The sequence below is a fragment of the Coptis chinensis genome, chromosome 1 (genome assembly GCF_015680905.1).
Source record: "Coptis chinensis isolate HL-2020 chromosome 1, ASM1568090v1, whole genome shotgun sequence".
Classification (NCBI taxonomy): domain Eukaryota; kingdom Viridiplantae; phylum Streptophyta; class Magnoliopsida; order Ranunculales; family Ranunculaceae; genus Coptis; species Coptis chinensis.
In genome coordinates this window covers 34,487,647-34,511,983 of record NC_141456.1, presented here as the reverse complement: position 1 = coordinate 34,511,983, position 24,337 = coordinate 34,487,647, and the positions used below count along the sequence as shown (strand labels likewise).

Below are 24,337 nucleotides of genomic sequence, written 5' to 3'. Positions count from 1 at the left end.
GGCCACTTTGGGCGTGACAAGACACTATGGCTCGTCTCTGAGTCTTATTTTTGGCCAGGTCTTAGCACAGATGTTCACAAATTTGTTGCTCGTTGTCATATTTGCTAGGTCTCAAAGGGTCATGCTACTAATGCAGGGTTATATATGCATTTACCTATTTCGAGTCGTCCATGGTGTGATATCAGTATGGATTTTGTTCTTGGTCTTCCTCGTACTCAACGGGGTCACGACTCTATTTTTGTGGTGGTAGATCGGTTCTATAAGATGGCGCATTTCATTGCGTGCAAGAAAACTGCCGATGCTGTCAGTGTTGCCCAGTTATTCTTTCACGATGTTTACCGGTTACATGGTTTGCCTACCTCTATTGTTTCTGATCGGGATACTCATTTCCTTAGTCATTTTTGGCGTTGTTTATGGAAAATAATGCACACTGAGTTGAAATTTAGTACTGCCTATCATCCACAGACGGATGGCCAAACTGAGATTGTTAACCGGTCCTTGGGTAATCTGTTACGTTATTTGGTGGGTACTAAGATCAAGCAGTGGGATTCTCATCTTGCCCAAGCCAAGTTTGCCTTTAACCGTTCGGTTAATCAGAGTTCGGGGTATAGTCCCTTCCAGGTTCTCTATAGGTTTAATCCTCGCGTTGCGGTTGATCTGGTGCTTATTCTTGGTTTCTGACCTATTCATGCTATCGCTTCGAGATTGTTCAAAGACCTTCGGGATACTCATGCTCTTTGTCCGTCGGGTTATTAGAGTCCAATGCAAAGTACAAGGATATCTTGTTGATCGCCACCGTCGTGATGTTCATTTTGAGGTGGGTGATTTTTGTGCGGGCGCCCTTACTAAAGACCGTTTTCCGTTGGTGACTATAATAAGTTGAAACATCGCAAGATTGGTCCTGTGGAGGTGATTGAAAAGATTAACGTGAATGCCTATCGCCTTCGTTTGCCTAGTCATATCCGGACTTCGGATGTCTTCAATGTTCGACATCTCATTCCATTTTGTGGTGATTCGTCTGATAATGAGGATGCTTTAAATTCGAGGACGAATTCCTTCCAACCAGGGGGGAATGATGCAATACAGATACTTGCGGAAGAAAACCTTGATGAATATGATAGGGTCGTCAACGTATGAATATTGGCTCTCGAGGATACGGAAGCGGGACACTTTCAATTTGTTTTGATCCAAGCGCGAGGGCTTTCGTTTTTAATCTTGCCATAAGCGCGGGTCGCGCTCTGGGCCTTATCGTGGGCTTTACACAAATAAAGTTATTGTTTTGGTTATTTTGGTAGGATTGGTTTTGGAAAGTCCCCGCTTGTTTAGTTTAGGGTTAGGACGCCTATTTAAAGGCTTAGGAGGGTTGTGATAAGACTATCCATTGATTTTATAAAGTTATTTTATCGTTTCTTGGTTAAAGAGCGATTCTTTTGATTGTTTGTGAGCTAACGCACTTAGTATTACATTAAATACTCAACCTCCCAAGTCTTAACCAGTACTCCGCTAGACACCTTCAAACTTTTACAGTGGAGCACATTATGTCAACCAGAGAAAAATCTATTTGTCAGTATACACTTCATGGCACACCTTCAAAATGGCCAAGAAGGGTTTCACTTGATTTTGAAAAGTTTGAAATTGAAAAAACAAAAAAAATGCAGAAATAACCATTTTACTAAACAGAGTCCATGTTATCCTCTGCAAAACGATAAATAGCATAAATAGCTCAACAAGCATGGTGACAGATGCAAGAAATTGAAGGAAAACGTCAAATGGAGATACACGCAATTGTTCCTGCAAGCCAGAAATTTCCCTGTATGCCATCTCAGACAACTGCTTTCTGGACTTTTTATCATCAGCATCCTCACTAACTTCGATAGTAAGAAACTCAATCTCTTTCTGTATTTGACTGAGTTCCTGTTATGCTTCCAACATAGTTTCCAAAGCTTTGCTCAACTAGCTTTCTAGCTTCTTCCAATGTCCGCCCGGCTTGAGAAACTTTAGAATCATCTTTGTCCTTCAGTCCCCGAGTAACTTTTGCACCCTAATACCATAAATGTTGTGTCAAATACCGAGGTGTGCCAGAAGTTACATGGAACTTACAATTGGTGACAACACATACAGCAAGAAGATTCAGCACCATTCTGTATGAAGCAGTGAATTGTGAGATAAGGGGTACTAGCCTATAGAAGTTTTGTTAACTCCCAACATAATAATACAACTACATAGAAAAGCTTGCAGCCCTCTTCAGCTCCTTCATAGGGAGTCTGAATCAAAACTACATGACCCCTATCATCTGTACCTCTACGTCCAGCTCGTCCAGCCATTTGAAGGAGTTCACTTGAGCATAACTGGATACGGCCAGTTTCATTCCTTTTACTGAGAGATGTGATGACAGCTGTCCTAGCAGGCATGTTGATTCCAGCAGCAAGTGTTTCTGTAGCAAATACAATTTTAACAAGTCCTTTCAGAAAAAGCTGTTCAATAAACGACTTCCATAAAGGCAGACAGCCAGTATGATGTGCCGCAACCCCTTGCAAAAGACCTTTGATACCAGCCTCTAACAGCATCTGGATATTAAATACGAAATTTCTTCAGGGCCAGTTCTACCTCAACCACCTCACACTCGTCTAACAGATTGCAGTCTTCAACATACTGAACAGCTGCATCGCACCCTTTCCTGCTAAAAATGAACCAAATAGCTGGGAGCATATCCCTTGCCTTAAGATGCCGTAAGGTATCTCTAACCTGAGGTACCTGATAAAGAAGAATTCATTTAGACATTTCCACCAATCTCATATTCTTAATGGAAGTTGCAAGGGCATTTACTTGTAGACTACTAGCCTATAGAAGTTTTGGTAACTCCCAACATAATAATACAACTACATAGAATAAAATTTAAAGAAGACAGCAAAGTCAATACTTGTGAACAGCGGAGTGCGTTAATATCATTCTTTGATAAAGGTGATTGTCCAGACATATTAGGACCACTATTGTAGGTCTGCTCCTTTTCTCGCTTTCCAAAATTTCTTCTTCTTCATCCATAGTCCTGCTGAGATTTGATACCCAGAGATGAATTTTGTAAATAATCCAGTGACAGCTTCCTGTTTTAAAGTCGAGAGAACTTAGAGCTTCACTCACTGATTCCAGGAAAATAGATCACCGCACAAGCTATTATAGCACCAATAGTTTACCCAATTCAGTTGAAAAGAGCAGCATAAAGATTCATACAAGTCTGAGGAACTCTAACCTATCCTAGTGGAAAAAGAAAAAACATATGGAACTTATAAATTTTTAAACTAGTTCTCAAGGACAATATTTACGATAAATAGATCCATACATATTAAACAGTAGATAGTTGTACCAAATATCCAGTTAAGTAACAACACTGGTACATGATTCTTGTATCTGAGAAAAACAAATAATACATAAATCAATCTTTCTCACTAACTTCTCCTTCATCAATTTTGACCTACATCAAAGGGCAACTCTGTTGTGTGAAGCACCTCGTATTAGTCAAAACCACATTTATATATCTTTATCATTGAGACATCAGTGAGAAGAACAAATGAATAGTCGTTGTGTCTTCATACATTACAGTTTACCAGTTTATAAGAAAAGATTCCTTTGCATCGCATTAATGACTAAGACACAGTTAACTGCATTCTTTAAATTCACCATGCAACCACATACAAGTAGAACAAACATTCTACACTAATATTTTCTGACATTCTAAAGTACACTACACACTGAATAGTTCAATGATCAAGTTTTATATAGACATGTAATACTACGACAAGTACAAATTTGTGAGACTTTTAGCACTTGTTTCTCCAAATTACTTTAAAAACGTATGGATATTATATAAATTGGAGATTTTGTTAATGGTCTCCCTGTAGTAATAAGTCTTTACTTGCACCATGAGGAAAAAAATCAAATAACCCGTGAAAGTCATTGTTTAAATTCCAAGAGCAGGGATAAGTGAGTACAATAACTGTGTCTAAGAATATTCTTCTCTTCCCTCTTTTGGTGGTAATGGCTTTTGAAAGAACTAAAAATGAACACCCAAGAGGTCAAAACAACTTATCTAGACGCTATAGAACAAATAGGAACAGTGTCACAGTGATTCCACTCACACAAACCAATCCCTCTCTCAAAGAAGAAGTTCCTATCCTGTAAGAAGGATATATTGTGGCCTTTGTAATAAGAAAATTGACTGTCTTCATCCTTCCTCTAAACATTCCCTTGTATCTAGTTTGAAAAAAGCTTTTGAAGCTCATCATGAAGGGAGGAACGTCAACACACTCACTCAATGCTCTTGGATTAATTTAACTGAAAACAAATTGAGACCATAGAAGTCCAGATACTACTTCTATCCTTTCTTGCACTATCACATATGAGCGGTTTAAGGCACTTCCTGCTACCTATGCACATTGAATAGGACCAACAAAAATCGAACCTCAACACTGCTTACAATAATTATCGTAGGAGAAAATTCATAGAGAGATACTTATAAATACTTGTTCCTTTCTCATTAAGAAGTGGCAACATAGAATTCTTCATAGAGAAATGCCAAGTCAAAGGAACCGGGCGTTTTGTTGATGTTTCCAACTCTGTTGGACCATGAATCTAGATGAAAGACAAGAAGGAATATAGAAAATCAGCCAACTGATCTCTTAAAGTTCCTCTAAATTACTGAGTAAACAGTATCGTTTATAAAAACTTCTGACTACTGAGTAAATAGCGTCACGATATGTAATATAAAAGTATCAAATGCATCAATAGTATGCTCGTGAATTCAAAACAATCAGACGTTGAAATCAACTTACAGGAAAAACAGTAAGGGACACTACAAATTAGCCTAGGCACCTGTAGCTAGTCGCTTTTAACAGCATAGCTTCCTGATATATATATATTGATTGTCTTATACACATTTTTTGCAACCGGACTTGTCGAAAACGAATTAATAACCAAAGTTTTATGTTTTTCTTCCCCTCTCATTCGTCACATGCATTTCACTCTGTCCAAAAAGTGGTTTTCATATCACTCTCAATTGCCAAGCAGATACTTCTGAGCCTCCAAATCCATTCACCTATACAACTTTCTTGGCTTTCGGCTACTCAACAGGCGGTCAAAGGTGGCCAAAGCATCCTGGAACTTGCGAATTTTGAGAAACCCCATAACCATAGAAAGTTCACTTGCTGAGAAGTTTGCCTTCTTCATGACCTGATCAACAAGCTTAACCAGTGTATCCTCCATGGATAAAGCACAGAGACCTTCAGCCAGCATAGAGAACGATGAAAACTCTGGCAAATATCCTTTTTCTGTCATCTCGACCATAAAATCAATAGCTTCTTTAATTGGTCCTCCTCCACAACAGAGGCCACGGAAAACAATCTTATATGTGACAGCATCTGGAGCTTCCGCATTCTTCATCATCTCTCTAAAAAGTCTCATCGCTTCTTCCGTTCTCTGTCTTTTGAAAAGTGCTTGGATTATAGGGTTATAGGACTGTGGGGCCACAGACATCCCTTTCATCTTCACAGTTCTGAGTAGCTTACCAGCAATCTCGACTCTCCCAGCCTTACACAAACCACTAATGAGTGTCCTATAGGTGACTGCATCCGGTTCGCACCCATTTGAAGTCATAGTTTGGACAATATCCACTGCCTTTTTTATGTTTCCTATCCTACAAAAGTGAGACAGCAAGGAGTTGTAGGTGAACTTGTCAGGTCTTAGCCCTTCCATAATCATCTGATCCATTAGTTGAGCAGCTTCATCCACCCTCCTACTCTTGGACAGACCATCAATAAGAGTATTATAAGTGACCAAGTTCCTCAAAACCCCTTGCAGTTCCATTTGATCAAATATCTCTTCTGCTTCTTCAATCCTCCTATTCTTGCAGAGCCCGTCTATCAGAGTGTTGTATGTTACTACATTCCATGCACATCCATTTGATTCCATTTCTTTCAGTAAATTAAATGCTTCCTCAAGCCTCCCTTTAGAACACAAGTTGTTTATCAACATAGTGTAAGTAAACTCATCTGGCGGACAACCCCTACTCTTCATCTCCCTGAAAAGTTGCATTGTCATCCTCTCATTACCAGTAAGACTGAGACCATGAATCAGAGAATTGAACGTACACACATCAGGTAACAGTCCTTGTATTGTAAGGCTACGAGCAAGTTCAGTGGCTTCTTCAACACGATTTTCCTTATCAGAGTGTTGTAAGTGACAGTATTTGGAAAACAATCCCTTGCTACCATCAAATTCAAAACCTCTACAGCATCTTCAATCTCACCCGATTTACACAATCCAGATATCAAGGTGTTATAAGTAAATATATCTGGATCAAACCCCTCCTGAGGCATCACATCTAAAATATCCAAACCATGCTTCGCATGCCCAGAATTGCACAAACCTGTACAAAATTCAAAGCTTCACTGACACAGTACTCAACTCACACGCCTTCCATATTCCCTTCTTCAACCATTCCTTGCATAAGGGTAGTATACGTTTTCTCATCAGGAACCAAATCATAATTCCCCATCTCTTCCATCATAATAATAGCCTTAATCAATATATTAAACCTCGAAACATCGGGTTTCACCCCTTCACTAGTCATCTTACGATGAACAAACTCAACTAGTTTCAACTTATTACTATCAACTAAAGCATTCAACAAGTAATTATAAGTAAAAGTATCCACTTCAACACCATACTTACACAGATGTCAGTCTATGGATGATTGTTCAGGGTACTGGCAATGGGCACAACCCATTTTGTGTTGGACGGCCCCAAAAAAAACATATTTTACAAATTTGTCATTGATAAAAAAAAATTGTAATTTGTGTTGGCACCCCTAACTAAATACAAGTAACAGAGCCAACCTATTTAGTTTTTTTCTTCTTCTAATCTCTAATCTCTAATCCCTCTAAGTGGAGAAACTTCGAAACAATAAAATGGAAGACCCGAGATTTTTAGAACACGAAAATGAACCATTTAATAAACATAAAGTAAATACCTCCATCTCTCAAAACTCAACCCATTTACTCACTGTTTCTCCCAACCCCCAAAAACCAAAATTCATCCACCCTTCAAAATGATGAACATTTTGAAGTAATTTTCTTGTATTTTTATATTGAGATAATGAAATTGAGAAGCAATATAATGATTATCTCATGTAATAAAATCATGTTTTTGTTTGTCTTTTTTTTCAATTAACGTAATCGTATTTTTTTGTATGTGTTTTTCAATTGAGGTAATTTTGATCAAATTGTATGTGCGGACGAATTTGGATTTGAAGTTTATACACCGGTTTAATTGGATTTGAAGATTAAAAAAATAAAAATAAAATGATTTTGGGAAAATTTTGTTCCAATGAACAAGATGAATCTCACAAATCACTACCTAACGACCAACCATGCCGCAGAAAATTGCTCCAAATCGATGTTGTAGAGTTGGCTCAATATAAATTTTCCAAAATGATATCATCAAGTCGTTAGATCAATTTTCGACCGATGTGATGGTGTCAATCCTGCTTGATTTGGACGACATCTTACAGTTTAGTTACTGTCTAGAAATATCGATGTGTCCTTCACTCAAATCGACACAACCAAGTCGTCTAAGGGGAGCCCATTCGGTTGCATCAAGTCGCTTGAAATGAATCACATAATTGATACTAATATACTTGAATCACATAAGAGTAAATTTCACCACTCTTCATAATTGATATAGGCAGAACTTTGTCAAAGGTCATCCCATCCACAATATATCTTGTATTAATAATAATTTTAGTTTATGATTCCTTCTTCAGCACGACCAACTTAAGAAGAATCAACTATACACATATAACCACCTAAAGCATGATTATAGGTTTGCCAATTGAATTTGGGGAGACTAATTGATCCAAATTTCTCATAATCCAAGTTAAGTGTTAGAATGTTTCTATGCAATTCCCATGGATGCAACTGTTGTTGAATTGTAAACTCATGTGTCATCGAGCAGACTTCAAAATCGAACAGTGAGCCGAAATTTTGGTGGAGAAGAAGACGAAATTTTGCAGGAAGGAAAAAACTGGTTTTAAACTTGTAAGAGCATTTGCAATGCAAGTCATAGTTTTCCCCCCCCCTCTATCACCGCCACCTCATCACTTTTCACCCCCCTTTTCACCAACCCGGTGAAAAACAAGGTGAAGTTGTGCAATGCAGAGGTGATAAAAAATATTTCGGACGGGATGTTGGATTCCATGCGAGGTTTTAATACGAGGCGGAATGTAACATCCCGCCTCGATATTTTATAACGAGGCGGGATGTAACATCCCGCCCGATAGCTCAATATCAACAGACGCCGAGCGGGCTCCATTTTCACTTCATTTCAAAACCAAAATTCGATTTTGTAGCCTCCATTAACAACCTTTGAACACAAATTTCCATTCATAATGACTTCTCCACCCCCCAACCCATCCCCACCAACCTCACCACATGAAGAGCATTCCGATGGTTTGGAAATGTTAAAATTTCCAAAAAAAATGGGCAAAAGGATCGTCGCCGAGAACGCGTAATGTGTATGAGGAATTTTAAATTGAACTTGGGTTTAATTTTTCCATCAGCGTTATTGAAATCGAGGACCACCCACCATTAGCGTCAACATCGGTCCGACACGTAGCAAATCGAGTGGCGGAATCTCAAGTAAGTTTTTGATTTTTTTTTTATGTTAATTATTATTATTTATGTTAGTTTATATCAAGTTTGTTGTTGTTTGAATTTGTCGTATTATTTTAGTTTGAATTTGTATTAGTTTATATTAGTTTATTTTAGTTTGAATTTGTCGTATTATTTTAGTTTGAATTTGTATTAGTTTATATTAGTTTATTTTAGTTTGAATTTGTCGTATTATTTTAAAAAAAAAATAGTTGTAATTATATCGTATTGCGTGTTTGTTGAATGTAGGAAGTACACTTATGGAAAGTGCGTTGTGCACTTTCAAATGTTGTGTCGTGGTGGCGTTGTATGAAATCAAAAACGGATCCTAATTTTGTCACGGTTACCGATATTATATCCGCCACACCATTTGGGAGTTTTTTGAATTCTAATTTGGGACAAAATGATCAGGCGTTGTTGTTTGGGATAGTTGAGTGGTGGCCAACTACCCACACATTTCATTTCCCATGGGGTGAGCTTGGGATTACCCCTCTTGATTTCACAATGCTCACGGGTATCCCAATTGGTTATGGAGATGCCGTTCCTTTTGATGAAACTTTTAGAGGTTTTACTACGGCGATGAGTTTCTTTGAAGGTTTTGATTTGGTTGAAGATGATGAGCAAGACGAAGTTTTGAGATTATCGGCCGAAAGCGGTTTAAGGGAGGAGCTATAAATATGAGTTGGTTTACTTGAGATATTTGAATAGACTCAAGGAGAAGCCGAAAGACTATCATATTGGTGAGGAGTCGATCCACGAGTATGTATATGTGCCTTCCTCTTCTACTTTGTTGGTGCGGTATTATTTGGATATGCCGATAGTTATTTACGATCGGGTGGATGGCATTGCCTCGAGGCGTAGAGAGGATGTGGGATTATGGACTGGGGTCAATCCATCTTGGCATACCTTTACCGCTGGCTAGACCTTTGCGGTTGGAGACGAAAAGCCGCTAAAAGGCAATTTGTGCGGCTTTGTTTGGATTATACCGGTAAGTCTTATTTATTAAGTTATTGTTTCATTTCATTTATTTATCTAATTATTAATGTTGACATGTTTATATATATATATTGATATTGTATTTTATCTATTGATGACGGTATTGGTGGTAATGAGCATTTTCGTGTGATGCATCCCTGCGGTTGAAGAGGTTGGAAGAGGATGAGACTCATGACCTGATTCCACGTGATTCAAGCATGGGGGCTTCATCGTGAGCGAGAGGGGTATGGGGACCTATCACATAATATTCATAACACTCGTCGCCAGATTGAGCTTTTAGGAGCTAGTCGAATTGAGTGGCAACCCCGGGCGAGTCCTTCATCTTTCGGACCCCTTACGCGGATATTCCGGATGTTCCGTGAGAACAGTTGAGTACCGTAGACTATCATATATGTGTCATAGAGCAAGGTTTCTTTCTCTCGCTTAATGATACTTATAGGGTCGGCCAACGTGATGGTACCTTGAGGGGACGGATGTTGGCGGCAAGTATCCGGAGAGATTGTTATACCTTACCCACCACCTATGGATATGACGACCTCGATATTCTTCTGTTTGTTCTTTCACACTATAGAGCAAACCCAAATGAGTGGCCGACGATCGCCTTCAGTTTTTAGGCGACTATGACTTATATTGGAAGAGGGTTGGTCGAGGTCTCTTGCTAGGTGCGTTATACCGGGGCACCAATTTTGAAGGGTTATACGGAGCATTGAGGCCCGACATTCATTTCCCGGGAGGAGTGGAGTTGCCACCCGATCCACGGCCGGGGTGTTTCATGATATTCGATGCCGCAAAGAACTCCACAGATATTTGATGATGATGACCTTTGGCATTGGAGCATGATTACTTCGGGGCAAGATATGAGAATACCTATTCCACCAAGTAGATGCCGCAGTTGGTAGCAGATTTGTCGATAAGATACCGGCGGCTTAGCGAGGTTAGTATGATTTGAATTTATTTATGATTTGTTATTATTAGTATTCACTATAACCCCCTAACTTGCATTTGTTTTGTTAAACGGGATGAAGTAAGGTCGAGCTCCTTAACTACTGACTCTCGGTTATGCCATCGCGGAGTCCTTCATGGAGTCCCTCTCGCCGCAGTTTTGAGTACTTACAAGAAGAACGTGAATCGAACTTTGCAGGTTCGAGAGACGTGTGCAAGAGTTGGAGAATCTTTGGAAGTGGAGTACCTCAAGCTCAAGCTCAACCAGAGGCTTAACAACGGCGTAGGGGGAGAGCTCTTCAACCGAGCCTTCGTAGGGGAGGAGGTCTCGAGATATTTTTTGTAGTTTGTAATAACCGCGCCATTACTTGTCTTATGGCGTTTGGGATTGTTGTTTGTAATGAATTTTTGATTAGCGTGTTTTCTTTGATGAGTTTTGGATATGAATATGTCATTAAACAAAGGAGGTTATGTCCAATTTTTTTTAGAAATTATAAGTTAGTTTTTTTACCGAGTTTCTGTGTTAGACTTGGGTGTTGTTCATGATTGTTGTTTGTCTTATTTATTATTTTCAAAGTATATTAGCAGGTTTTTGATATGAATATGTCAATAAAACAAATGAGGTTATGGCCAAAAAAAATTAAAAATTTATAAGTTCGTATGTTTCCAAAAATGGAACATTCGTTTCGCTCGTTTCACATTCGTTTCACTCGTTTCATATTTGTTTCACTCATTTCCTGTTTTTGTTGAAACATAAAATTTTTAGTTTGGAATATCACTCATTTTGCACAAGGTGAAGTTAACGGCTGTTTCCGACAGAATAGTGTATGGGGATGCCGAGACGGAATGTAACATCCCGTCTGGGTTTTTTTGACCGAGACGGAATGTAACATCCCGTCTGGTTTTTAAGCCCTCCTCCCTGCACATTTTACTATTCCAAATAATGCAATTTTATGGAGGAATTATTGAGGGTACATTTGGATAGACATTTGGATACAATGTGTTGTCACTTGGAGAGTGAACAAAAATCTAATAAAATGTGTTGTCAATTGGTAAGTGGACCAAAATCGGAATTATTGAGGGTACATTTGGATAGACATTTAGATACAATGTGTTGTCACTTGGAGAGTGAACAAAAATCTAATAAAATGTGTTGTCAATTGGTAAGTGGACCAAAATCGGAATTATTGAGGGTACATTTGGATAGACATTTAGATACAATGTGTTGTCACTTGGAGAGTGAACAAAAATCTAATAAAATGTGTTGTCAATTGGTAAGTGGACCAAAATCGAAGTATCACATATGACCTTATCATATGTGACCTTACCTTTCATATTTCGTTTTACTCTTCTTTCTTTTAGATCAAACAAACAACACAAACAAAGCCATCTTCTTCCCCACAACCAAGCTAAAAATAGGAAAAATGTCTAGAGAAGAAAGAATTGCATATAACCAAAGGTTATGGGGAGGATCTAGTAGTAATAGTTAGCCTTACGGTTTCACCGGTCGCCTTCCTCGTACTCCTTTGAAGATGACTACATGGAAAAGTAAGAGATGAGCATAATGATATGATGAGGGCGAAGGAGGAGGAGGAGGTTGCAGTTATTATCCCCTTCTTTGGGGCATTAATGACTCAAGCAGCCATTGAAATTGAAGATGTGGATCTGATAAACGCGTGGATCTGTGAAGCGGAGAGAGTACACGTTTAGAGATGGTGGTGATTTCAAGTAAACAAAAGATAATGAGGGATTACTTCACAACACCTTGTAGGTGGCCTCCTCATAAGTTTAGACGCGAAGGTACAGGATGACAAGAGAGCTTTTATGTATATGTTGCATCTTTGTTGCATCATTCGACGATTACTTTAAAGACAAGGTGGATGGATCGGGTCGGCAAGCAATTTACGGGTTACAAAAGGGACTAGCTGCGGTTGCACAATTAGCAACCGGTAGTTCTTCCGATTCAACAGATGAGTATTTACAAATTGGAGATTCCACAAGCAAATGTATCTATGAAGCGTTGGTGCAAGGCAATTATCACGGCGTTTGAGGAAGAGTACTTTGAGGCGACCAAGTGAAAGCGCATTAATCGCTAGGATATTAGCTGAAAATGCGCAAGGGTTTTCCGGGAATGCTTGGATCAATCGATTTGTATGCACCGGGTGTGGAAGAATTGCCCAATTGGATGGGCTGGAACACATGTAGGGTACAAGAAGGAACCAACTTTGATACTTGAAGCCGTTGCAGACAAACATTGTTGGATCTAGCATTGCTTCTTCGGCCTACCAGGTTCGCATAATGACATTAACGTGCTTCATCGTTCTCATGTTTTTGAATCATTAGAGCAAGGTGAGGCTCCTCCTGTTGCATTTAATGTGAATGGTAATGACTATGATATGGGATATTATCTTGCTGATGGTATTTACCCAAAATGGGGCACATTTGTTCAAGCCATTCGTTATCCAAGAAATAAGCATGAAAAGATCTTTACTCAACGTCAAGAAGCTGCAAGAAAGGATGTTGAAAGGACGTTTGGAGTTTTGCAGGCACGATGGCATATTGTTAAGGCTTCGCGTTGTCATAGTGTTGTTGTTCTTGGAGATATAATGAAGGCATGCATTATAATGCATAATATGATTGTTGAGAATGAACGTGAAAGTGGAGTTTGGAATTGGAAAGGTCGAGGAAAGAAACAATACCGCGCTTTTCGGGAAGATGATGGTTTTCATTTTGTCTATCGATGATTGAAGCAAGAAATAAGATCGAAATGAAGTTACACATACTAATCTTCAAAAGGACTTAGTTGAACATGTTTTTAATTGGGTGGCATTGAAGAAACAGCAGATCCGGTACCAATTTATGATCCAAATTGGTCGGATCCGGATATGAGGGAGAAGGAGGCTTAAATTTAAAATGGAAATGAAAAATGTATTTCCTATGTATTTCCTAACGTGAACTATTAAGTTCCAACGTATTTCCTATGTATTTCCTAATGTATTTCCTATGTATTTCCTATATATTTCCTATGTAGTTCCTAATGTATTTCCTATGTAGTTCCTAATGTATTTCCTATGTAGTTCCTATGTATTTCCTAATGTATTTCCTATGTATTTCCTAATGTATTTCCTATGTAGTTCCAACGTATTTCCTATGTATTTCCTAATGTATTTCCTATGTAGTTCCAACGTATTTAATCAGTTGTATTTTAATGAACTATATTACAATGTATTTTAATTTTATTGGTAATTGTATTTCTATGAAAATAATTATATTGGATGAGAACATACATAGTGCATTAATTAAAAAAAACAGTTAGATAAAAATACATAGTTCATTAATTAAAAAATACAATGAAATTAAAATACATAGTGCATTAATTAAAAAGACAATTGAAATTAAAATACATAGTGCATTAATTAAAATACATAGTGCTTTAATTAAAATAAAATACTAGATAATTAAAATACATAAGCTTAGTTAGAGCTAGAACCACCTCTAGCCCCTTCCCCATTCAAAGACGATTTCAGCTTGTTGTTGCTCGATTATAAAAGCGGTATCGGGATGGAGGACACTTGTATCGGTCGCTAAAATCTTAGCTTCATATTACATCTTTTGAAGCCGATTTTTTCCAATTGAACCTGATTTTTTTCTGCTTGAATCGATTTTTTCTTCTCTTGCCATCACACGGTTCTTTGACCATATGCAAGTTCCCTTTCCCTAAGTTCTAAGCATTTTTGTGTTTCATTTGCATCCTGTGAAAATGTATCCTCTAAACGCGATGTAAAGTAACCCTCCAACATACCAATTGATTTTTCTTGGTTCCTTTTGGACTTGGCTTTCTTCGATCCAAGAGGACGCTCCATTTCTTTTGGACGCTCTATTTCTTGAGAACCCTCAATTCAACTCCACCAATACTTGGTGAATTAGAAGTTGAATCTTCACCATCATTTTTGCGACCTTTTCCCTTTGTGGGGCTTGACCTTGCCTCAAAAAGCGTTATCCACTTTGGATTATCCTTGAGTATAACGTAACAATGATCAAGTGAAAAGCCGATTTTTCTTGTAGTTGGTACGTCATCCTTGCCTTGGACAACTAAAAAAAAATGGTGGTAATTAGACTAAAATAATCACTAGAACTAAGATAATTAAACTGCAATAATAATTAGACTAAGACTAAAATGGAAATAATAAATACACTAAGATAATTAGACGAAGACGGAAATAATTAGACTAAGACTAAGATAATTAATAAATTCCAAATTGACAACGTTGTAATTACCCGGCTTTGTATTGTTGTACCACTTGCATGTCGAGCCTCCACCGCATTCACAATTGCAACAAATTTGTTCATCATTTTTGAAATATATTTCCACCTTCCGCTAATTGAATCGGGAGACCTATCCGACCCACGTGCTTGATTGAACTCGTTTGTTACACGATTCCAAAATCCTTTTGCATTTTGGAAAGCACCAACAATAGAGTCTTCACTAATTTTTATCCAAGCAAGACATAGAGCTTGATCATCGGACATGCTAAAGTGAGCTCTCGCTTTTGCTTGAGTGCTACCACTTGCTTGAGATGCTTGAGTTGATGCCATTTGATATTTGGTTTTTAAGAACTGATTTTAAAGAAGAAGAAATATGAAGTTCGATTGTTGGAAGTGTGAGTTGAAATGAAACAAATGTTGTATATATACCAAAGTTTTTTTATTTTGACCGTTTTTACCGTTTGACTTTTTGACCGTTGGTAAACTAGCCGTTAGGGACTCGGACGGGATGTTGGATTCCGCCACGGTGATTTTTTAATAATCAGGGAATCCAACATCCCGTCGAAGTTAACAGTCGGTGAAAAACTTCGGTGGAAGGTTTCACCCGCGTTTTGAACTGGGGAAAATTATCACCTTCATTATCACCCTGCATTGCACAGCAGTTTTGGACCCAAGTAGGTGATAGTTTTCACTACCCCCTCTCTATCACCTGCATTGCAAATGCTCTAACAGGTTATTTTGGTTTTGGCTTGTTTTGGTGGGAGGTGTATTGGTGCGAACTGAAGAAATGGTGGCTGAAGGAGAGTAGGAGATGAATTTAATTTGTTGCAAATTTTGCTTTTTAGTGCTAGGTTTTTGGTGAATTCGACAAAGGGTGGTAACTGGCTATTTCAGTTTTTTTTGTTCGGGTTTAGTTACGGGGTCTGCCCAAAACTCTCGGTTGCGCCCAACATAAATACAGACCCCAAATTGGGCCTGGGTCTGCCAAACATAAAATGGGGTCTACCAATAACATGACCCTTTTTTTTTTTTTTGGTTGGCAAGCGAGGTTGTTAACAAGGTCCCCTACCCCTTCTCATTAAATAAAATCATAGCTTGTTCATTACATTCTTACATACTCTTTCCCTATTGCATCTTCATATGCAATTTTTCTCACATCCTCAGCAAATGTACAATATCAAAACATCTAACACTCAGGCAGTTTGCAACTAGTGCATCTGCTAATTTATTTGTTTCTCTATAGATATGCTCTAATGAGAAATATAAAAGTTTGGTCTCATATTCCGGATACTATTCATCATCTTCTTCGCTTGCCATGGATACCTTTGCTTGTGTACAAAAGAGACCACATTCTCCGAGTCTGTTTGTGCCTCTAATCTTTGGATGTCGTGTCTTGCTGCCAATCTCAGTCCTTGCTCAAGCCCTTCTAGTTCCACCATTGTTATTGTATCATAATCTGATACCCCATGTGCTGCTGTTGTCACTATCCCTTCACTTGTTCTAATGACTGCTGCCCATTGACCTCTTGCTTGAATGCTACCATCTGTGTTTAAGGAGTGATTATTTTGTTGTTCCTTCTTCCACTTACAGCAAATCTCCTTTTGCTACACCAGTTTTGTTTCTTTATTCCATAGCTGACTAAATCTCTCTCGGTCAAGCCCTTCTCTCATTCTTACTTTAGTACCCTGAAGTTTTGTCCGCACATCCCTGAGAATCAGTTCTTTCATCACTTGGGTTGCTGTCGAATGTTTATGTTTGAAAATTCTTGTATTCCACTCTTTCCATGTCCAATAAATGAATCCTGTAAAGAGAAGTCGCAACGCATCTTGGTACCCACCCTTTCCTTCGCATCTGTCTTGTATCCATTTCACCTCTTGTTGCCATGTCTGATCTCGAGCTTTATTATAACCATCTGCCTTCAGTAATTCTCTCCATATATTTTGGCCAAATACACATTGAAAGAACAAGTGTTATCCTATTTCTACTCCTCCATTGCATAAAATACACGTGTCATCCTCAACTTTTTTCCACTGTTTCATCCTCTGCAATGTCTTCAATCCATCCCTCAAGCATAACCAGCTGATGAAAGAGAATCGTGGTATTCAATTAGAAAACCACACCAAGTTCTTCTAGTTCACTTTCTGCTTTATCGGTCTCATGCACTCATATGTTTCTTTGAGTTAAAAGTCTCCACATAAGGTAGTTGTCCATATAACTTCATCCTCACTTTGAATATTTTTCACTTCCTCTTCTATGCCGCCTACCAATTCAAGACAATGCCTTCGAAACTGGTTCGGAAGCTGCCATTGCCCATCTTCTATCAAACTCGCAACCTTTGCACTTCTGCCATAGCTTGATCTATATAACAATTCCGGTGGGAATTTGTCTTTAAGTATTCCTGTTGGGTGCCATGGGTCATACCATAAGCTAGTATTCTGGCCATCCCCAATTTGATGCATCATGATACCTTTTGCCTCTTTTCTGTCTTTCAATATTTGTCTCCAGCTCTAGGAGCAATTTTGTGGAATATCAAGATCCCAAAAATTCTTTCCTTTTATCAAGGTTTTATGTATCCATTGTACCCATATTGTGTTCTTGTTGCTGATGATGTTCCATATATGTCTCATATTGGCCGCATGGTTCATTGTTTCTAAATTTCTTATACCAAGCCCTCCCTCCTCAAAAGGTACACAGACATCTTCCCAGCTAATGAGCGCATGAAAGGTCCCTCCTTCTGGTCCCATCCATAGAAAGTTCCTAGAGAGTCTATTGATCTTATCAATGGTCCTCTGTGGAATTATGAATACAGATAGCCAATATACACTCAAGTTGTTAAGCACTGACTTGAGTAGTTGTAGTCTTCCTACATAAGAAAGAAATTTACCCCTCCAACTCTGGATTCTGTTAGCTACCTTAGTAAGTAAGGGTAGACAATTTGAGTGTGACAGTCTAGAAGTAATGAGAGGCACTCCCAAATACTTAACTGACAATGATCCTTGAGAGAACTAAATACACTGTCTTGCTTCATCACACAACCTTTCATTCATCCCTGAACAAAACAACTGGCTCTTCTGCACATTTACCTCAAGCCCAGAGCACTCCCTGAATCCATTCAAATTTGCCCTTAAAGTCCTGACTGTATCCAAATCCCCATACATAAAAGCTATAAGATCATCCGCAAATGAAAGATGAGTAATTACTGGATCATGACATCTATAATGAAGCTTATAATCCCCCTCTGTAACATTATGCAACATAATATCAGTGAAGAGTTCCATGACTAATACAAATAGGTAAGGTGACATGGGATCCCCTTATCTTATCCCCCTCTTCCCCTTAAAATATCCATATGGTGAACCATTGATCATAATGGAATAGTGAGGGGACTGAATGCATGTTATCACCCATGTAATGAATTTGATAGGAGAACCCACCCTTTTAAGAACAAATTCAACAGTTTCCTACCTCACTGAACCATATGCTTTCTTCAAATCTATCTTTGCAGCCATTCTCGAAGGGAATCATCTCTATGGTAATTATGCAACAACTCATGTGATAATAAAATATTGTCTTGTATGCTCCTCCCTGAAATGAAGGCTGATTGGTATGGGGATACAATGAGGGGCATAATTTCTTTCATTCGAATGGTCATGATCTATAAACCACACCGCATCATGAGATAGGTCTATAATCATTAAGGGAAGTTGGGCTTAGAGTTTTAGGTACTAGTGTCACACAAGTAGAGTTCACTTCCCTCAGTAACATACCTGAAGTAAATTAAGAAATTCCGGATTGTTCTCACAAAATCATCACCAATAATTCTCCATGCAGATTTAAAGAAATGTGAGCTGAATCCATCACCACCAGGGGCCTTGTCACTATCAATACAGGACAGAGCTTCAATAATCTCATCTCTTGATACCTCCCTTTCTAGCTTCTCTTTCATGCCATCAGTCAACTGATACCTCGGATTCACATCTGTGAAAATAGGGAATCTAATGTATTAAGGTTCATAAGGCTATACAAGTTCTTATAAAATTCCACACATTCTCGTCCAATGTCATCTGACTCCTCTATGATAGTATCAACCCCATCTCTCAAGCATGTGATCTTGTTCATCATCCTTCTTGTTTTCATGGATTTGAAAAAATATGTTGTGTTATCATCTCCGAGTGTTATCACCTTGTCTCTTGATTTCTGTTTACTCATGGATTCTTCATGCAACGTTGCTTTGACAAACTCCTGAATAACCTTCCTTTCTTCTGTAATCAAGACCCCATTTAATGGTCTGCTGCTGCAATTGGTTATGTACATCATTCAGTCTCGTTTTTTCTCTTTCAAGTCTCAATGTTGCATTACCCACTGTTTCTCGATTCCATTCAATTAAAGTTATCTTAACATACGTCAATCTCTTCATAAATCTATACATAGGGTTACCTACCATCGGAGTAGACCATGCCTTTTGTACTCTGTCCATATAGCCATCTTCCTTTGCCCAGAAGTTAAAGTATCGAAATGACTTTTTCCTTTTATGCTTTTGTGCCAGTGAATACACCACCATTGCCGAGTGATCAGATATTGCCCCTGGATTGAGAAACTCTGCCTCATAGTCATTGCATTCATCTATCCACTCAGCGTTTACCATTACCCTATCTAACTTACACCAAACTCTGACATCCTGCTTGTTATTCCATGTCAGATAGTTACCTCTATATTTGAGATCTACCAGTCCTACAAGAGAAGTACATTCTAATAGATCCGCAAAATGATGAGGTTTCACAGGCCTTCCCACCTTCTTCTCTTGTGGATTCATTATTGAATTGAAGTCACCAAGTACAAGCCAAGGGACATGTATAACATTCGACATATCAATAAGTTCATTCCACAAAGCCCTTCTTGTTCTATAGTTCATGCTTGCATAGATAATTGTTACAACAAGTGTCTTCCCATTTTGCATAGCCAAATCCAAACTAATGTACTGCAACTCCTTTTGCACCCTCATAACTGTACACACTATAGTATCCACGCAAACCCAAATCCTTCCCATATCACTGATATCGTAATTATAAATAGCCGTCCAGCCTGGTGATAAATGTAAAATAATTAGCTTACCTACGAAATGAACGATGAAACTCAAAACGTAAGTAAACTAAAACTATTTATGATGCTTATATGCTTATCAAAGATTTTTACTCTCAATCTTATGAGATATAGTGGAGTAGAGTGATTCGTTCCACTCCTAGTCCTTCCGCATGCTGTGTTATCACGTGTAATTACTCTACTTAAGGTCTAATAAGAGATTTACGAAAAGGCAACTAGACTACGATGCAACTACCCACAAGATGCAACTAGCCGGTTATCAAAATAACTAAGGGAATGCTACGTTTATTCGATGATAAGGAGTTAGAGGGGGATTGATTCCACCTTAACTTCGACTTAATCCTATTAACCATTTAATCGTTAAGTAATCCGAATTGAAGCGCCAGCGAGAACAATTGGTTCTTCCTAATCCCTAATTACACATGGCATTCCTACCAATTCATAACTAGCATATGAGCGATTAAACCCATTCTCATGGTGAACTAATCGTTTCTAGAGTGGAAAGGAAATTACGGCGATTCTACGATAGTCGGAATCAAGCTTTCATCAAGGCTTCTCAACCCCTCTAATGGAGGTTTAGCCAAGAATCATTACTGTAATCATTTCGATTAAAGTTAAACTAAACATGATATAAAGAATTGAAATTTACTAATCTAAATTAAACAATAATTAAAATTTAATTAATAACTAAGAATTGAATAACAAGCAGTAAATGAATCAGATCTAACACAAATGTAAATGACAAGAATCGAAATTTAACAACTAGCTATTTTATTAATCAAACTAATTAAGAGTAATGATTCTAATAGTTTAATCTAAAACAAGAATTGGATTTGAAATTAAACTTAATTAAAACAATTAAATCTAGATCTAGAAGCTATTCTAATGGATACTTTCTATTATAAGCTATCTACCATTAACTATCTACCATTAACAAAGAGCTAAGCTTTTGTTTTTATACTTTCAGATCCAAAAATCGTGCATGGGCTTGGAGCCATGTTTTGGGCCAGAGAATCAGGCCCAAAACCCAATTCTTTCATTCCAAAAAGGCCTCTTCAGCTGCAGTTGGCTTCAACAGACTTTTCGTCCACTTCTGCTCCTCTTATTGGATCACGGCTTAGACCATTGGAAATCTCTTTCCGAGCCGGTCGTTTTGACATAAGGTAGGCCCCATTCCGAGGTCTAAGTCCAAAGATATGGCCTTCGGAAGTTCTGCTGACTTTGTGTGTTGTTTCTGCCCGCGTCGACTTTTCAGCTTTTGACCGGGCTTTAGAAAGGCTTTGTCTTCTTGAATCTTGGCCTTTAATCATGGAACTCCTTAGTAACCGACCTTTGCTCCTTTATCTCGCTAAAGTGGCACATTTATGCACATAATGGACTTTGAAGCCTGAAATGCATAAAAACACGTAATCAGTGTTAACTCTTAATTATTACTCACATAATTGGTCTAAAAGTATGTGCTGTTATTCACGGGGTTAAAACTACAGTTTTGGACTCTTATCAAACCACCCCAAAACAGCATTTTGCTTGTCCTCAAGCAAATATGAGAAATTAGAATAAGTGACAAAAATGGAGTTCTAACTACTCGTTTTTTGAGTCGCGATTGCATTGACCATATATGACAAGGCGCCTTAAACCACTAGGAATTCCCTAGTGGACAAGTTATAACCTCGTGAGAGTTTTTCAAGTGAAGGTACTCACAAACTTCATCTATACTACAACGACTAAGAAATAAAACTATTGTTTCCTTATTCATGCTCCAAATTATCTATACCTCTCATTAGCAATGTATATAGAGTAATCAAATCGAAACCTAAGTTAATATATGCATAATAATCAATCATCTACAATAAACATATATACAATGAGTAATACTATAAAATGTAATAGCAGGTCCGTTTCTGAAACTCGGAATAGCGTCCTTAAGTAGGTTCTCACAATAATAGTCAAGATACAAACACTGATTTTTCCACTCAAGTTTAAGCTACTCTAGTCAAGTTGATGGCACACTTTACCTTACAATCTCAATGACAACAAGGAAGCCGGAGTCGATCAAACACATCGCCATTTACTATCACACTAACATATTCCTAATTGAGCTAGAGGTCTTTATTAGGTGTGCTTGGGGATTAGGAGATGGTTTAAGAAGGAAGGAAATGGATATTCAAAAGGACAAGTCTGAGATAATAAAGTCTTCATATTATGTAACTTAGAAAACCTTGTTATTTTCTTTTGCTTCTATACTTTGTTTCCATCCTTAGCCATTTTTTTTTTTTTTTTTTTTTTTTTTTTTTTTTTTTTTTTTGGCTTTTGACTCCTTTTATTCTTTTTTTTTTTTTTTTTTTTTTAGTCTTTATTTATTTCTATTTTTATTTTTTCTTTTCTTTGGATGGAAACTTCTTTTCTTTATTTCTGAAGCAACTAACTAATTTTTTGTTTACGTGTTTTTTTTTTTCTTTTTTTTTCTTCCTCATTCTATTTTCAGACTTATCTAAATTGGGTAGGTTGAATTTTTTTTTTTTTTGTTTTGTAACAGGGGTAAAAGGATTTGTGGTTTATGAAAGGCTAAAGAAAGGCTCGAGGGGGCGACTAGCGGACAATAATTCATAGGTTTGAATTTCTGGCTATATCGATCCAAAGAGGGCCTAAATTCTCACTTAGGATATGGCATAGTGATCAAGCAAGTGGGCGTGTGATTTCTCTATCCAGATTTTACTTCTCCCTTATGTCATTTCTCAAATGTTTCGGCTCATATAAGGCTTTAGGCTATCTTCTCACAAGATTTGTAGAATAAGTACTCTAGCCTAGATTTTGAAACTTCATCGCTAACAATCATAGATACTCATGTAATATATTTATAGATAGATGCAAAGATTATTACCTACATATTAACCTAAGTTTCTAACAATTATTCTAATGCAAAAGCTACATTGAGACTTCTAGATCGTTAAGAGCATAGAGAAAGAAAACAATACCACTATTCCTAAGTGTATAGCATAACTTATTTATTTATATTTTTGAATTTTTGAAATTTTAACTAGAAAACAAATGCATATTATACATATCTATATCCTAACAGATGCCTTAATTACACGTGTTTCTATGCCCCCAAACAAGAAGCATGCTTTGTCCTCAAAGCATTGTAAATAAAGAGGGTAGGAAAAATACCATTGAAACGTGTGAAATTCGGGGAACATCACATAAAACAAAGTTAGAACATACTAATAAAGGAAATAAAAGCGACCACAACTCTATCTGAAGTTCTACCCATTATGGGGTTAAGAAGAATGAAATTGCTTGGGACATAAGCGGACACTAACTAGAATGAAAACTTACCTTATTCTCTCGATTACTCATCATCTTCCTCATCCTCTTCTTCCATAAAGAAGTGAGGTTCCTTTTTAGGCCCTGCCATGCCATGATAATTGCCGGGGGGCATTTATCATCTATTATTGCTAACCTATTAAGAACCACTTGGTCTGTCGGCCGGGGTGTAGGGTGCAACCCGATGAGGTTGTATCCTCCACCCTTGCCAAGTCATCATTGCAACGGAAAGATCGAATAATACTATTGGTGGGTCGATGCGCGGTCGACCGTAATCCAATCCGTGAAACGTGTACAAAAATAGGAAAGAAACATAGCATAATACGGGAAACTAGACGGGCATAAGAAGGAACTTATGCCTCATGTTATGGGATCGAAGCTAAACTAGACATCAAGGTTCGGGAAGGTCATGACACATCGTCCGTGGCTAAAGCAAGGAAAACGGCGCAAGTGGCATCATTCACGTAAGAAAAACGCCATTCCCTAAAATGTTTAGCATGATCCAAAACATAACAGTTCCTATGTTCATGGACAGGGCTACCAAAAGCGGCGTTATAGTCCCCTGGTCCTCGATCACGGAAAATGCCCGCCCATACGACTCATGCAAAACTCATAAGTGTAGACATACATTATTATCTACCCAATAACACCATGGGTCTTGTATTTCAGCCGGCATAGCAAGTCCAAGAACAAATGCTAGCAAGAACACGGTAATTTCCATTGGTTCATTATCAATGTTGATGGAGAACACTTGTTCTCCATCCGGTCTTTCAAAGAAAATGCGGTTATCATAAAAATAAGATGCTAGTGTTGGAGAATCTGTGCATCAGTCTTACCATAAAAGCGGCTCCCAACCAACGTATGTGATCGCTTACAAAACCAAGCACCATAAGTAGTGCTTTGGAACAAATCTTCGAAAGACTGTTCGGTATCAATGTTGGAGATGTCATCTCAAACTTACGCCTGGAATAGCTGTGAATGATCGGATACTTCCCGCAGAAAACCGGAAA

The 24,337-nt window shown here is 38.0% G+C and overlaps 1 long non-coding RNA gene and 1 pseudogene across 1 annotated transcript; both read right to left on the bottom strand.

Moving 5' to 3' along the window:
- Nucleotides 1-1,654: 1,654 nt before the first annotated feature.
- LOC147523639 (uncharacterized) lies at nt 1,655-3,688 on the bottom strand. The gene is made up of 2 exons (XR_015216738.1): nt 2,921-3,688; nt 1,655-2,754 (listed from the first exon to the last, which is right to left on the bottom strand). It is a non-coding gene; the product is annotated as an uncharacterized LOC147523639 (long non-coding RNA).
- A 1,065-nt stretch (nt 3,689-4,753) lies between these two features.
- Nucleotides 4,754-6,730, bottom strand: LOC147523638 (uncharacterized; annotated as a pseudogene).
- Between the last annotated feature and the right edge of the window lie 17,607 nt (nt 6,731-24,337).